Source organism: Rhinolophus sinicus, linkage group LG12 (assembly GCF_036562045.2).
Source record: "Rhinolophus sinicus isolate RSC01 linkage group LG12, ASM3656204v1, whole genome shotgun sequence".
In the NCBI taxonomy this organism is placed as follows: Eukaryota; Metazoa; Chordata; class Mammalia; order Chiroptera; family Rhinolophidae; genus Rhinolophus; species Rhinolophus sinicus.
This window is the reverse complement of record NC_133761.1, coordinates 67069917-67086361: the sequence shown is the minus strand read 5'-3', so window position 1 is coordinate 67086361 and position 16445 is coordinate 67069917. Positions and strand designations below refer to the sequence as shown.

The following is a 16445-nucleotide window of genomic DNA, read 5'->3' as shown; positions in this document are numbered from 1 at the left end:
AGAGCCGGGACCCCTTCCACCAGGCCCATCGACCAGCCTGGTACCACGTGTCAGTGTAATGTGGGTGCCCAGGGCTTGGAGCTCTGGGACAAGTGCAGAACTTTTGAGCTGCGTGATGCCCACCTGGGTTACGTAAAGAGGTGGGCTGGCAGGACGGGGCTCCCTGAATGTCTAGGAGCGAAGGGCTCTGGTTTTACAGAATTGCCCGTGTCCTATTGGCGATCTCCGAGTCAGGCTGTGTCCACGCTCCTGGGCCCAGCTGTTTGTCTGCAGTTTCCAGTGTGTGTAGTTTATAGTGCTAACATTTGGAATTTGCACCCTGGGAGAGTTTTTCTGGAGGAGAGCAAATTTTGTAACATGAAAAACTAGGTTATTTTCTATCTCTGTGATGTTCAGATTGCTTTGATGGTTTCCTTTGGAAAGATGAATATAAAGGAAATTTAGTGTAAATATCACCACCTTCCTCACTTTGTTTCCACAAAATATAACAATTTACAGAAACACTTGTTATCCTGCTATAGCATTCTTGCTTAATAAATATGAATAAGTAGATAAAAGGAAATACAGCTTCTCAGAAATAGAAATTGTATAACGGTGGGAGGGTTGTGTATGTACCATGCAGTTTGATTTGTTTCATGTTCAGCATCACTATAGAGTAAAAATAGAAAATAGAAGGATATATTCAAGAATAACAACTCCAGTGTTTATATAGTAACTATTTCTTTGAATTTTGGCCTACTGAGGAGTCTGTTCTGAAGCAGTTTAATGTAGGTCTTAGAGAATGAACTGCGGAATCAAAGATACGTGGCGAATATTTTGAAACTTTTTTAAAAACAGAAGCGCCATGTGGTTTTCTGCTGCCTAAGTTTGTGATCCGATGGATGGTTTCCTGGGATCCTTCCTTGTTTAGCTAGTGAGTCCATTTAACGTTTTCTAGAAAAGATAGGTAGAAAGGAAAACAAAACTTCCTGTTTGTATTTGGGACTTAACTTTAACCTTCGAAATACGCGAATGTCAGGCATAAAACATAATTTAGGAGAGCATCAGACACCTCTAAATGCAAACCACTATTTTGTTGTTCTCTCATTAAGATGCCACTCGTACTTGGTAAGGATTTCATTTGACTGGTACACGTAGTGATTTTTAGCAAAAAAGTTCTAAAAGATACCTGATAAGATTAGTAACAGATTTGCCTCTTTGTCGAGGCCTCACATTTTAACATGGTGACATACACACTAATTGGTCTTTTCCAGTTGATTTAATGCCATAAAACTTTTAAGAGGTGATTTCTTTAAATGAAACGTTGCCAAAAAGGAATAAATTCAGGAGCATTTATAAGAGTCTGTGTTCGGACACGTTGTGCTTCCGTGCGGCCGGCTCACGCCATTGGGCCTGGGGCATCAAAGGCGTGAGAACTGTCAACTCGGTCCTTGCTGGTGGCAAGCCAGCTCTGTCCCCTTTCCTAGAGGGAGGGCGTTTCCTTTCTGCACGAAGGATCGCTGACGAGGGGAGTTTGGTGAGAGACCTAACAATAGGACTTCACTTTTCAACTCCAAAATCACTCCCCTGGTAATGGTTCCGTCTTTAAAATAGGACGTCACTGCATGGCCCTGTTTACAGTGTGCTGGATACTGGGAGCTGCTGGCACCAGAGCTCAGAATCAGGCATGGTCCCTCCTCTGGAGCTCCGAGCCTCCTGCCGGAGAAGGGCCTAACGCAGGGCAGGCGGAGAGGAGGAAGTGAGGCTGCAATGGGCGTGCGCGGGGCAGGTGGCCTGGTGTGGGGCTCACGGACACGTGAGAGGGCAGGGGAGTGGGCAGGCAGAGAGCGGCAGGAGACGGGGCCATGTCCGAGGACGACTGACCGCGGCTGGAAGGGCCGGGTGGGGGGCAGGACAGCTAAGGGAAATGGAGCTGCATGGTGGCAGCCCCGCTGGATGGAAGGGCACAGGCGGGAAGGAAAGCACCCTCCCTGGGGGGAGGACCAGTGTGGGAATTAGATGGGGAGGGCGGGAGGAGAGGGGGTGGGTCAGAGTGGAATGTATCAGGTGGAGCAGGTCCGGGCCTGACGAGGTCCCCGCCGCTGTGAGGGATGTGACTGAGGTGGCACAGGCCAGAAGGAAGGTGGACGGGAGTGATGGCGAGCGTGATGGCTGCTGGTTCACATGGGCGTGGAGGGTACTCAGAACGATGGCGGGGCTGGGAGGAGATGGCCAGGCGGTTACAGATGTCAGCGAAGAGAAGGGTGGGCAGGGACATAGCCCAGTGTCACGAGGCTCAAGGAAACTCGCTTTGCAGGAGGTCACAGAAAGGTCTGTGTGCTGGGGAGGACACGGCCCGCCCAGCCCCAAAGCCGAGTCTGTCTTCTCTCCCTTCAGGCTGCTGGTAGATCCTCCTGATGGTTTACGGAATCTATGTCCCATGAGCCCGCGCTGTTCTCACTGCCGCCACCGCGGTGCCACCGCCCTTCTCCCTGTTCAGACCTGTGCACGTCCTCACCTCCTTGTACTGTTTTTGCCGCCATGCAATCCATTTCCTGTAGAATCACTCAGATCAAGCCACTCCCTGCTTCAAACGCTTCAGTGTTTCCTGCTGCTCTTCGGACAAAATCCAAACTTCCTGGGAGGCCTGGGGTCACTCTGCAGCCAGACTTTCTCAGGCTGCACCCTGTGCTCCTGACCCGCGGCCGTGAACGCAGGACCGGGCCTGTCACCCTCCGCGGCTTCAGTCCGTGGTACATGAGTGAAAGAACGCGGGCAGGGGACGGGCTTCACTGATGCCGGGGTTCAGGTTCAGGGGACTGTAATTATGGGGTGTGAGTCCCAGAGGACACAGGGAGGGCTTTAAACGGAGGGGGGGGGCAGGACACGAACCCCTGAGAGCTGGGCTTGGTCGTGGTAACAGGCTGTGTAATGACGGTGCAGCAGGGAAACCGAGCACTGAGACCTGGGCCACGACTGATGTAACTTGGGAGCGTAACTGGCAATCCTTCTGCCTCCGGGTATTTTTTCTTACTTTCCAGGAATACTTGATTTGGGGATTTAATTTTCGATTAGGGGTGCGGAAGAGTTTATTGTTGGTTTCCTTGTTTCTCCATTACATCACAATAGAAACTTTCAAACTTTTTTCCATGACCCCACAGTCAAAGATAGAAAGCGTAATAGACGTAAAGTTTTCGCACAGATTCTCTTTATTGTCGCCCTCTGATCTGTTTTATTCTGTTTCATTCATTAAAAGTGCTGTATGGAACCCCCTAAAATGCCACCTGTAACTTGAAAAACACTGCTCTAGAAGACATCATGGAGTAGCTTGTACTCCGGCTGGATTTTATCGCTTCTCCAGGGAATGAGGGCGGGAGATGGAAAGGGAAGGGTGGGGGGCTTCTGTTTGTACCTGTAGTTTCTGCATCAGTGTTTGTGCCACGTTCTAATCCTCCGAAGGAGTAAACAGTTCGAAAGGCCTCTGTCCCATTTCCTTTTCCTCACTCGGTTTCCAGTGTCCCTCGCACAGAGCAGTGAAACAGAGAGTGGGTGACAGAGTTCTTTTCCTTTGATCCGCCTCCTGTCTGTCGCTCTGTGTGACAGGACCGCCTTTTGTTGCACCACGTGCCTTAGCTAGGTCTTCAGCGGCCAGCTCACGGTGCTGGTAAAAGCTCATATACGAGGAAATTATCCTAAGAAAGGCAAATTTCAAACCCTTTCGTGACATATCCAGAAATTATGGGGCAACATTTAGAATCAAAAATAGTTTCTCCTAGTCCTAGGTGACCTGTGAGAGCCAGGACGCTGAGTATGAAACTCCAGGGCTGACGGAGGAATTGAGCATTTTCCCTTCACCCGAAGAAGTTAAATTCATGACTCAAACATTTTTGTTCCTTTTGTTATCTCTGATTATCAAGAGTGTTCAGAGCCTGGGAGATACAAAAAGAAAACAAGCATCCAGCACTCAGGCGACCATTTAATTACCATTCTGTTGTATTTCCTTTCAGTTTTCTCTATGCACATACATTTTTGTCCTTTTTATTATTTTTCTGTGTGTTTTTAAATGCTAGTGGAGTTCCCGGGTGCCCCGTCACACACAGGTTGCTGGCACATGGTCACTGTTAGATGTGACATACGTGACCCTGCATGCCTTGTGTAGAATGTGTGTACCTGTCTTGGAGTATTTCAGCAGGATAAGGTGTGTAGGCAGACTCCGCAGGTTAAAGGCTCTGAAAGTCCTCCAGGCTCTCATACTGCTGCATTCACCCCCAAACGGGGCCTGTCGGCACACTCACCCGCAGTGTGTGGAGGTACCCCTGCTGTGCCCACTCGCCCAATGCTGTGTATTTCTCTCTAAGAAATGTTGCCCCCGGATGGAGGGGAAATGCAGTCACTTTAATTTGCGTTTTTGTGATTATTGTGAAAGTTGTTTTCTTAGGTCTGTTGGCCATTTTCCTTTTGTTCATTGATGCTGCCAACCTTTTGATTTAAGATCATGTACGTTAAACGTGACGTTAATGTAACCTCCCTTTGAAGTGGACTAAACTTTCATACCCTGCCCGTTGGTAGTTTAAATTAGTACAGCTTCCCTTTGTATCAAAAGCCTTGGAATATGCATAGTGCATTTGAGCCACCAGTTACAGTTCTTGGGACATTTTCTACGGGAATCTTACGGGATATGGACTGAGATACACAGAGGTGTTCATCCAGCACTGTTTATAACAGTGAGAAATGGAGACCTTCTAAATGTCCAGACAAGTTGACTCACCATTGCATTTCTGTAGAAGTTGTAAAACAAAGTATAGGATGGTTCCTGTTTTCTCTTTGTAAGAGTGGATGTGTGGGAAGGACTCTACGAGGGTTAGCAATGTGTTATGTCCAGGTGATGGGATTCTGGGTGGGTCTTGTCTGTCTTCGCTTGTTTGTGTTTTCCAATTTGTCTTCAGTGACACGTGTGTCTAACAAGTCAAGTTCTGCAGAAAACAACCAAAATGAGCTGGCCTAGATTTTATGAAGTGCCAGTGTTATCAGAAGCGAAAGGCGTGTGCTAACGTAGTGTCTTCAAACGCACTCTCCTCATTTAGTTGGAATATGGTTTGCTCCATTTTAAGTTACTGTGAAACTGAAACTCACTTTCATGATTACTGATGGAGCTTTTGTTAATATGAGAACTTCTTACCCCAGTGACTCGCGCGGTTAGTCATCGGAGCTGCAGCCGTCTGTGCAGAGAAGACACGTGAACTGTGTCACTGGGGTGTCACTCATAGCCTCTCTGAGCTCCGGAACAGTCATAGGTGTTCTCTGTTTGGCAATCCATCCTGCACCCCTTTTCTTTTTGAAGGAGAATTGATTTTCACAGGGAAACTGAAATGGGTTGTCTCTTTCACGAATATTAAGGGTTTTGGTAGAAATGTGTTTTAGTTCTGCATAACCTGTGCCTTTAACAGGTGTGGCCTTTGTTACAGTCTCTAAAACTCCTGGCTTTCCTCTGGTCCTTGGGGACGATTGTCTCCTCCGCACCCTGTGGCTTTACATGACAGCACGTCGGGAATTTTACTCCCGTTTCTGTCACTGCTGAAGCCACAGCGTCACTCTTGCTTCCTTGGATGCAGCATTGAGCATCCGTCAGTTACCAGAGGCCACATGGAGACCGAGGCGGGATCGAGGAGGGGGATTCATTAACCCCTGTCTGGTACTTGGCGGGATGTAACTGGGGCAGAGTAACGTTTGCCTACATCCTTAAGGAGCCTTTGGTTAGAAACCTCAGGAAACCTCGGGGCATGATTTTACAGACGGCTGCTTTCGCTCTGCAGCCGCTGTTGATCAGCTTCTATTACCTGGGTGCCACGAGCAGATTGGAAGGCAGCTGAGTAAAGCTTCCTCTCTTTGTGTAGTCTCTCCGCTGAATTCTCTTTTCCTCCCTCCCGCCTTGTTCTGATTCCATGGTCACCCTGGAGGGCTGCTGGGCTCTTTTGAAGAGTCACATTTGGCTCTTAAGTCATAGGTGGGAAGGTCTGCCAAAGGGCCGCTGTGGTCTCCTCAGGGATTTGTGGTTTGGTCTTTTCATTCTGTGATTCCCGCCATCAATTTCCTTGAAAGAGCGCTAGCTATGATTCTCACCACTGTTTTTCTCACCCTATTTCTTCCTATTAAATCGATCTGCTCTCCCTGTATAGAGATCGGTCCTTTAGGGAATAGGAAAATATAAACCATCTGTCAAAGAGTGTAGATGTGTCTCAGGGAGTCGGGCTGCGTGGGATAGACCGTTTCAAGGTCACTGTGGCTGGAATGGCAGGACCTCAGAGGGGAGTTCGGATTTCAGCCCGACCTTCCCTCACGGACTCACTGCTTAGTGTTCTTCTCTCATCTTCGTTCCGTGAGATGCGTTCTGACCAGGAGCTCTGTCAGGCAGGTAACGTGCAGCTCGGTAAGTAAGCTACGGTCCCGTGAGTGGAAAAGAAAGGCTTCTGCCCAGATTAGACAGACGTAGTGAGTTCAGCCTTCTTCGCTCTCTTAGCAGTCATTCAACAAGTGGCACCGAACACCTGCCTGCCTGCCCTGTGGGGTCCAGGTGCCGTGCTGTGAACTGGACAGGTAACGGTCCTGCCATCCCCACGTCAGGCACTGTTACAGCGGGCTTCTGGATGGATGTGTGTTTAGACAGTTTCATGGGTAATTACTCCAGGACGGTGCTGAGAAAACTGAGATGTTTTGGGGACACATCCCTGCCGCTTCCCATAAAGCCCTGGGCTGCATGGAGCAGCCACTGGCTGTGACTTCTTTCCTGTCTCTCCAGTGCCTTTCTTGACGTAAACAAAAACCGTTTTAATATTCAGTATGTATTTCCTGGAACACCCAGATTACTCATGCTTCTGAGAACAAACTTTTAAATCTGGTGAAATGCGATCAAGATGTGAACATGGGCACATTCCTGGACTTGGTGATGCCAGTCCCAGACTTGTTTCAGAATCTAGTGAGATGTATGTGCACTGGTATTCCTGATGCCCCCCACCCCACCCCAAACAGGAGACGCGCCTGATGTCCCACGGGAGGAGCATGAAAAAGTTACGGAATTTATCTGGTGGCACTTTTAACCACTGAAAATTTTAATGTGAAGTGTCTGGCCACAGGGGCTTCTGTAAAGCAGAAAGGCCCAAACTCCCAGACCATGTATGCTAAGAATGCAGTTTAAAGTGTGTTCCCGCGTGGGTAAGGAACGAGGTGTTTGGTTTGGTGCGGTGGCAGTGTACTGTGTTTCTTCCTTTGTGTTGATGCCCATTGATGCCGCTGTAATATTTGTAGAAAAATAAAAGCAAACCAGCCGAGGAACTGTATCCATGCTACTCCTGGTTTTGGAATGTTTATTGATGTGGGCAAAACTCTGACCTATTACATCGAACCCAGTGTATGGAGAGGGTGGTTAAAGTGAGTTGAAAAGCTGAAAACGAGCATCGTATGTTTATGCTTTCCTGTTCAGCGAGGCGTTAGGTTCCCCGAGGACACCGCGAGCCGCCTGGGCCATGTCGGAGCAGGGCCGGCGTGTGTGCCTCTGGGTTGTTGTTGGGGTCCCCTCGTCAACGGATTGTGTGGACCGATAGCAGCACGTCTTTTATGCCCAGGCTCACTCAGGGTGGGCCTGGACGTGGCCGCACCCCAGGGCCTGACGGGACTGGGAACCGGGCAGTAATTCAGGGAGCACAGAGGAACCGCACGGCCGCTAGTGGGGCGGGAATCGGGCCAGTGGTGAAGTTAGCGAGGCCTCGATGATCTGATTTCCTTACTCCTGCTGATGGGAAAGGTCTTGTTAAGGAAACTCTTTTCCTGAGAACCAGGTGTGCGGGAGCAGGCGCGCGTCCTAAAGCTACCAGGTGAAGGCAAAGCACAGAAATTCAAACGTCTCTGTCTGATTGAGTTTCTCCAAATTCACTGTTGAATTAGTAAACAGTATTTTCAGCATCCTGGTGACAGTTAAGAAGCATGACAGATTTCTTGTTCCTTGTTAAATCGAGTGGGCTTGCAGCTGATGCTGTAGCTGGGATCTTGCAGTTTTTGATACCTTCATTTTTAAAATAATTATTTTGGGGATGCAGCCCACTCCTGAAATTTGGGAGCGGCTTGAACTTTGAACTGTCAAGCTCTTTCATAGGCTCTCCCTATCCTAAGAATGGGAAGGCGTGGCTCACTCATCCATGGGTTATGTGTCACTTACTTAGGAAGCCTTTTCCCAAATCTCATTTTAAAATCATCCTATATTGTCACATTGCAGCCTGGAGTGGCAGCCTGAGCACATGTTTGCTCAGACATGTTTATCTCCCCTGGGATCTAGGATTCTTTTCGTCCCTCATTCATCCATCCCTGAGGTTTGCATGTCTGCTGGGCACCTGTGTCAGGTGGGGACACATGATCTGCTGAGACAGCCAAGGTTCCTGCTCTCCTAGAGGTGGCTTTCTGGTGGGAGCGGGCAGACAGGACAGCAGATGAGGTGACTCATCGTGGCAAGTGCTGCCAGGGAGGACACAGGCTGGCGTGCAAAAGTGGGGGGCTGGGGTGCCCTTTGGAGCACGGCTCTAGGAAGAGCTGGGCACAGCTTGGCCTGTGTCTCTTCTCCTAATGCCTCTGGGGCAGCCTCTGAGCCTCAGTCCACTGACAGGCGGGTGGAGGAGGGTGAGGTGGGGTGGAGTGGGGCAGTGCTCAGCACCCATTCTCGTCGGTCCGACCAGCCTCTTCCGGAACCAGCATGGCTGAGTCTGCAGAGACCATCTTGTGGGTTGGTCCTATTCGTATTTTCGCCATGTTTCACATGCAGGATCTGTGCCTACGTTTTAACACCCAGTTTTCAAACATCATGTGCAGCAAACTTGCTCCCTTTTGGGCATGCCTCTCTGATTTCACATTACAAAGTGCTTTTTTATTTTGATGAGCTCTGGGCCTTTATTGGCGCATGCATTTACTCAAGAAATATTGACTGAGAACTTACTAGGTCCTGGAAACACTGCAGTGAACGACACACACAGTCGCCTCTGCTCTCGCTGTCTTCCCTGGTTATGCCGCTTCTTTCCTCCTTTCTGACTTTGTGCTAACACACTGCTAACGTCATGGCTTAACATAGCGTCACGTCCGGAACGCGGTCTTTAGGTGACGTCAGTAGATCTGGTTTATGGTCTGCTGTTCCTAACACTCAACCGTCATTATTGTCAGTGGCCGTGACTCTTTGGGATGTGGGCACCTTCTGCAGGTGCTTAGGGCATGTTACACACTCGACGCTGTTGCTCATCCGGAGCCCATTCTTTTTGGGCGCATGTAAGTAAGCACTTGGCCCTGACTGATTGTGCAGTCATGCCCTCGCTGGAGTGAAGATCCAGTTTGGAGCCTGCTGAGATAAATCATTCCCACATTCTTGCTTAAGTGGCGTTTTCGTGCGGAGAAGCACATTTGCTGGTGAAAGCCAACACCAGCGTCTCCTTGACCCAAGGTCTCAACAATTTTTGAGCAACGTAGGTGTGATGGTTCGAAAGCGCTTGAGAGAGAAAAACAAGTCCCGTGGAATTATAATTTTTCCCTTTGAAGAATTATTCACAAAAGCATTCATCTGAAACAGTGGGATTCATACATATCAATAATGAAAACGGGGCCTCTTTTCATTTCTTATTATTTACTGACATACCAAAGTGCCTCTCTGAGTTCACGAACATTTGCTTAGCAATAGCTATACTTGAGACAGATTTCTGTAGAGTTTAGATTTTTTTCCTTTTTGATGCTTTAATAACCAACAAAAGCTCCATGTCCTTTCATGGGTCAACTTGAGTAACAGCATCTGTGTGGCGGCGTCCTGTGTTGTCCCAGCACAGGCTCATTTCCTGTGCCGTTTGTGGGGTGAGCCACTCATGTGGGTACCAGGAGGGCAGCCCCACCTGCTCACCTGCCTGCGGGGAGCTGGAGGTGTGTCCGGGAGAGAGCTGCTGCCAGGGGCCCTGGGCGTGACACACATCCAAGCAGAGGTCTCCCAGCTGTGGACTTTCGTACCCTTGGGTCCAGGATTCAAAGTCCAGTCCAGAAAGGCCAGAGCAGGGGGTGGCTGCAGGGGACCAACTCAGAGGTTTGCACAAACCTGTCCTCTCGGGAAGTGGCCGGGGCTTGGGACACAGATCCCTACGACTGGGTTCTTCAGGAGATGGAGGGAGCCAGGGGTCCCCGGGGGGGGGGGGGCGGGGGTCCTCAGCCTGTGTCTGACTATCCTGGGCTCCAGCGGACCTGGCCTGACTGCAGAGACGGGCTTGAGGCAGAACCATGTGAATATTCTGCCAGCTACCAAATGTTGGGCAAGTGCCCTGACCCCGATTTTTAAAGGAAAACATTTTAAATGAGCTGTTGATATCTTAAAAAGTATTTATGTGCTGATTTACTTACACAGAGCAAAGTACGAAGTATTGTATATAATACCTTTTCCTTTTGAAAATTATGGACACAGTACATCAACATTACAAAAGGTTAAGAAAAAAAGGGGGAAAAGTCATCCATCATCCTGCCTTCCTTTTTTCTATGCATGAAAATACATTTGAGTGTGGTTGCAATCGTAATGCAGATGGAATTGGCATTCTGCTCTGCAGTTTAAATTGTCCTCAGCACTTTTTCCACATCGGGAGTCTTCATAAGTCATTTTTCACGGCTGTGTAATATTTCGTGAGGGAGATGGACCATCATTGACCTCCCTGTGGGGCCTTGAGGCTGATTCAGATTTGGTAGTGAGCACCTTTTTCCTTCTGGATCATTTCTTAAGATCAGTTTCCAGCAATAAGATTACTGTGTCAAAGGGAATAGACATTCTTCTGCCTGGACACACGTGGTTACACTGCTTTACAGAAGGTTTGACCTTTTTCTTTGCATTTTAAAGGTGAATCATCATCTCTAGCCAGTGCTGACATTCTTGGGCGGTTAATGATTATTCCCATATTAGGCAGGGAGGGTTCTGTGCTTCTGAATTTTGTGTAATTGCTTTCATTACAGAGAGCTGACTTGTTGAGAAAAATGTCCAGGCTGCGAGACATTCCAGACCACAGAGACATCACTTCTGAAAAGTCTGGACCCGTCCCAATTTTGTAATCAGTTCCCAGAGTCGTTCATATTTCTTTTGGCAGACGTCTCTGTCTCTGTGGTCGAATGAGCCGAATGGTTGAAGTCACAGGGCGAGCTGACCCAGGTGCCTGTTTTAGCAGCAGGTCGGCTGTGTGGCCAGGTGGCGTCTGGGTATTTTGAGAGAAGTAATTTTGAAAAGTAATTTGCAATTCATAACTGAACTGCAGCAGAAGCAGCCTCTGCAGGTCTTCTGTGGAAATTCTCTCCTCCCACCAATTGGAGGGTCCTCATTCGGTTTTGGTGACACACACAGACCGCAGGGAGTGGGTGACTTGGTCACACTGACTGATTTGCCACAAATCCTGGACGTGGGTTTCCCCCTCTGACAAGCCAGGATGTGAGAAACAGGAGTCCCAAAGCCCCGACACTTTTTCAAGCACTCTGTCAGGCGGGGACTCCCATTGTATTTCCATCTTTTGTAGCCAGAGATCTCATTTCCGCCGGCACGGGTGAGTCTCTCAGGCAGCCCTGGAAGGAAACGGCGTGAGGAACACAAACCTACGTTTGTAGTTTGACATTTCCCCTGAAGGATTTCGGGCATATAGAATAAGAACTAATGGCTAAACTCTTTTAACTTCCTGTGGCTTGAATTGACTTAGGCCATCTGGGCTCTGCACTCACTTGCTAAATGTAAAATCAGGAGAGGACAACAGCGTTCACTCCCGTCCAGCAGGTTCAGAGGAAGTTGATTCAGTCTGTGGAACTGGACTTGAATTTACTGACCATCACTTTATCTGCTGACCAGAAACATTTTAGCATAAAAGATAGCGCTGTCAGCAGCGACACCTTCAAACACAAGAGAAGGCCAACAATATTTTATTCAGCATTTGGAAAGTAGTCATTCTCCTTTTCTCCTGTGAAAGCAGAGTCCGGCGGGAGATTTCAGCACGAAGCTCTGTGGTCACTTCCATGCATACGGGCTTTGCACCCTGAGGAGACAGGTGAAGGTCACGCTACCTGAGCTGGTGCCTGCACGTCAGCGCTCTGTTTCTGTACGGTTGGGTGCGTTGTGCATGGATTAGAGCTAATAGAGTTAGGGCCCCCAGCTGCCCTCTTGCAGGTGGGGTACTCTAGACAGGAACCCAGTTCTTCCCCTCTCCCTAGGGAACAGCTGTGGGACGTGCTTGATCCCAGGCCCGAGGGTGAGACGTTGGAAGTAGTTCTCAGCATCAGGAAGCATCCATCCTCTTTCATCAAATTCAGCATTTTTTGGGGGTGCCTATGATAAGCCAGGCCCTTTTCGGGTATAGGGGTGCTGCTGTGAACACAGCAGATGCCCTGCCCTGCTGGGGGAGACAGACCATAAATAAGTAAACAGACTTGGTTTATTAGGTGGCGGCTGAGCTGTAACAGGAAGCAGGATATGGAGACAGAGTCGGGGGGACAGTCGGGGTTCGGGTACGGCTTTCAGGTCACATGATGGCCGATGAGAGTACGTTGGAGCAGCTCCTGAAGGCAGGAAGGGAGGCCTGAGCTTGTGGGAATATTGGGGGGAGGCGGCCCAGACTGGGGGCCAGTAGGAGCAGCAGGCGGGGTGAACGAGGCAGAGACTGGGATAGGGACCCAGGGACCCAGGACAGAGGCCAGAGAGGTGGGTGGGGCGGCCACATCCCGCAAGGCCATTCAGTGGAGGTGAGGACATTCGTTGGCTTTTATTTTGAGAAGCTAGGAAGCTGTTGAGGTTTCTGAGCAGAGAACTGGCGTCACCTGACTTGAAGGGAGCTTTTCCAGTGTGGTGTAGAGTCAGGGAAGGGGCGCGGGGGTCACGTTGCGCTATGCTTCCCCGTGTGACCCCCCAGCCACAGGTGGCTCTCTGAATGTGAGTTCATTACAAGAAATTAAGATAATTAATCAAGTGGGCTCCTGGAAGGTGAGTTCATGTCATTGAGGTAGAGTGAAGGCAATTAACTAGTTCACGTTCCCGGCCTGTTGCCCTCCTCACACTGACACGCTCCGTGGCCGTGCAGCCAGTGGCTGCCGTGTTGGATCGTGAGGCACAGAGCATTTCCATTGTCCCAGAAAGTTCTATCGGATGGGCCTACAGTGTCGTAGGCCCTGGTAGGGGCGTCGCTTTGACTCGGGGAAGTGGAAAGCACTGGAAGGTGTTAAGCGAGGAGATATGTATGCCCTGCTGACGATTGTGGAGCTCACTCAGAGGCTGTGCTGAGAATAACTGCACGGGCGGAGGCGGGAGGCCCTTCACCGGCTCCATGAGACAGGAGCGCCTGGGTGAGGTGGGCGCCCCGGGGCCCACGAGAAACGGTGCCGTTTGAATATATTTTGGATGCAGAAACAATAGGCTTTTCTGTGAACTGACGTGTGAGTCGAGCAGCAAGTGGTCACGTGTGCGGAGACGTGAGGAGGGGAGAGAAGGCAGAGCTGGGGAGCCGGAGCCCACCCACCAGGTACCGGGAGGCAGATGGGGCTGTGATGGAACCGGGGTTCCAGGGAGCCCTCATCTGAACAGCAGAGGGAGGCACGGGGGTGTTGGGAGTTTAGGGCCGACAAGGTGTCACACAGCTGTTGGAAGCCAGTTTAAAAGAGAAACAAAGTGTGTTACGTGTGAGCCAGTGCTGAGGGCCCACCTGGGGGTCGGACGTGAGCCCATCTCCCCTTTTGTCTCCAGCCAAGGGACTGCTCACGCAGGTCCAAGGGGAAAGGAGACAGCTGCTGTCTCCCCAGGTGGGTCTGCAGGAAATACCAGCGGGAGGGCAGTTAAAGGGCTTGTCAAGAAGGAAATTCACCTGAAGGATGGATGCTGAGCAGGGAGCTGAAAGCTGGTTGGTAACGTCACAGGTGCTGATGACAGGGCCAGGCCTTTGAGACTGTGGGGCTCTGTCTTCGTGGGAGGCCGGCTCGCCCAGCCCCAGAGTTCCACGTGACACCGTCTCACTGTGGGTCCCAGCTAGGCAGGTTTGGGGACCAAGGGCTCAGGGTTGGGAGCCCAGAGCCGTACCTCACAGTCCTGGGCTGTGTGACTATGGACCTAGCGGAAGTGAATGTCATGGTCCCTTCCGTCTGTAATCTGGGACTCTGGCCTCCATGTCGGCTTTTCCCAAACACTGACGCTCAGCACCAACCCTGAGGGAGTTGCCATTGAAAATGTGCAATGATCTCCCTGCTGATGCCTCTTGGAATATGACGCTCTTGGGAAGCTGCCTTCTGGGTCGCCCGGGGGAATCTTGACCAAGTCTTGTGGTCATCGGAGTGGGTGTGACAGGAATCCTGCACCAGCAGCATGGGGGCCAGTGACGGAAGGTTCTGGGCAGGCTGCAACGTCCCCCGCCCCCTCCAACTCTACCTGACAAGTGTTTCTCTCTCTGACTTTTGTTAGTGCTGCGTGGGGAGCTCCTTCAGCAGAAAGGATAGAGCCTGTCGCTTTCAGAATCAGTGTGACGTTGGGACCTGTCATTCCTGTGAACATTTGAGCATTTTGCTGGTATTTATTCAGGAGAGATTCCAGGAGGCAGCACTGCCCCCCTCCCCCCTCCAGTCCCCACTCCCTTTGGGGGCAGAGAGAGAATTAAGAACAATGTAAGGTAAATTTTTAACACGTCGGTCTAGCTTGGGCTTTGAAGGCTTACTGATGAAGTGACAGCTTTTAGCTAAAATACCCGCATTGTTTGCAGGCGTTTTCTCCTCTGAGTTTTCTGGGGTGGTTAGAACAGCCTTACCTGCTGTTTGATCTGGTTGATGCTCTGTCTGTCGGGACAGAAAACAAAAGAAGGGTGTTGAAATGCAAATGCAAGTACATGGTTCTAGGTTCCAGTCCCCTGGCTATAAAATAAAGCCAAAGCTGACATCATGGTCTCCTGTGGAAAGGCTCTCGAAAAATCTCATGAGATGGATTTTTTTTTTTTTTCGTGGACTGGAGTCCCGAGGTAGGTAAGAAAAACAAAAACAAAATAAAACAAACAAAGGATTTCATACTTGGAATGTGCTCAGTGCCAGTTGAATAGCTAATTGTTTCTTGTTTTCAACCCCAGCCCCCTCTTTTTCTGCCTGAATAGATAATCCTTACAAAACATCTATTCATTCTACAAGTGAAAATTTCAGGAATACACGATACTGACCTTGGCAAGACTATGGGACCCCAGATTGAGTGATGTGCGTGTGTTGTGGCTGATGTGCGTTTCGGTGCCTTGCAGGCCAGTTTAAGACTCTCAGCAAACAGGAAAGGAAGATTTGTGGCATTTTAATTAATGAATGTGATGAAGGCTTCAACTTGTAGGTGAAATTATTAAGATGTAGCTTCTTTTTGAGCGCAAACCTGATTGTTTTTGTTGCTTCAGGAAAGGAGCTGGCTTTCTTTTCTATTTTGGTGTGGCCACTTTGAGATGTCAACAATTATTTTTTAAGGGAAATAAAAGGAGGCAACGCAGCCTAGCAAAAAGGACACGTTATATCAGAGTCTTCATTTGCTAAATTAAATATGTGCTCTTATTTGATTTCTGCTATGAACTGGCTGTCTGACTTTGGATAAGTTGCTGGACTTTTTTTCTTTTTTCTTTTTTTCCCCAAACTGGAATGAGAAATAAGTGGTAGTGAAAAACATATTTGTTGCACAGGAAGGCCATCATCAGAAACCACTGTCAGGTTGTTTTTTTCACTGAAAATATCTGATCCTGTCAGCAAACCTAAATTGTAGCATATTAGTTTATTTTTTAAGCTGTCATTTAATTTCAGGTGTTTATGAACTCTTGAATTTGTTAACGGAAAGAGACGCCCTATATGCTAGATGGCAACATATTAACTTTATTCAGGTAAAATACCCTCTTAAATCCTATACACACACAGTCCCTAACTGTTGGCTTTGTAAGGTCAGTCCCTGCAGACCAGTCCTTGGCTCGTCCAAGATAGCACTAAGCCGAGCAAACAGCAAATAGTGCAAACCTTACGGATCGATTTGAATGTAACCCAGTCTGAAGAGAGAGTTCTCTAAACAGCTCACCAGCAAAGTTACATTGGTTGTGGAGATTGTTACGTTGTAGCAGTGGAGTTCCGCTACACCCTGTTAAAAAGCAAAGGTTAGAGCACGGAATCTTTTCAATTCAGATGTTCTGAAACTTTTAAAGAAGACACCTTGCAGGCCAAGCTTTTGTTTCTGACGACTGTTGGCTACTTTTGAAGGAGAAAGCTTTGGAAACTGACATTCCCCTCCGGGGGCCTCAAAGAAGTGGAGGCTGGTGAAGGAGTCAGTTCTGCTGGGTCAGCGGGAGCCTCCTGGTTTTAGGAACTGGGTTCAGGGTTCCGAGTTCCAATATCCACTGCCCGTGAGTCACCCTGACCAGCCACCCCACTGTCTTGCGTTTCCCTCTTTAGAGAAAAGCTAA

General features: G+C 49.2%; 1 long non-coding RNA gene across 5 annotated transcripts in view; it reads left to right on the top strand.

Annotated features, from left to right (window-relative positions):
* LOC109457771 (zinc finger protein 281) overlaps positions 1-16445 on the top strand; it is a 58540-nt gene that overhangs the window by 15499 nt on the left and 26596 nt on the right. The window contains exons 1-2 of one of the 5 annotated variants that reach the window (XR_012490955.1): positions 11385-13517; positions 14447-14651. The exons of 1 other annotated variant lie outside the window; for it this stretch is intronic. This is a non-coding gene — a long non-coding RNA (zinc finger protein 281). 3 more of the 5 variants (XR_012490943.1, XR_012490956.1, XR_012490954.1) reach the window with 3 other exon arrangements.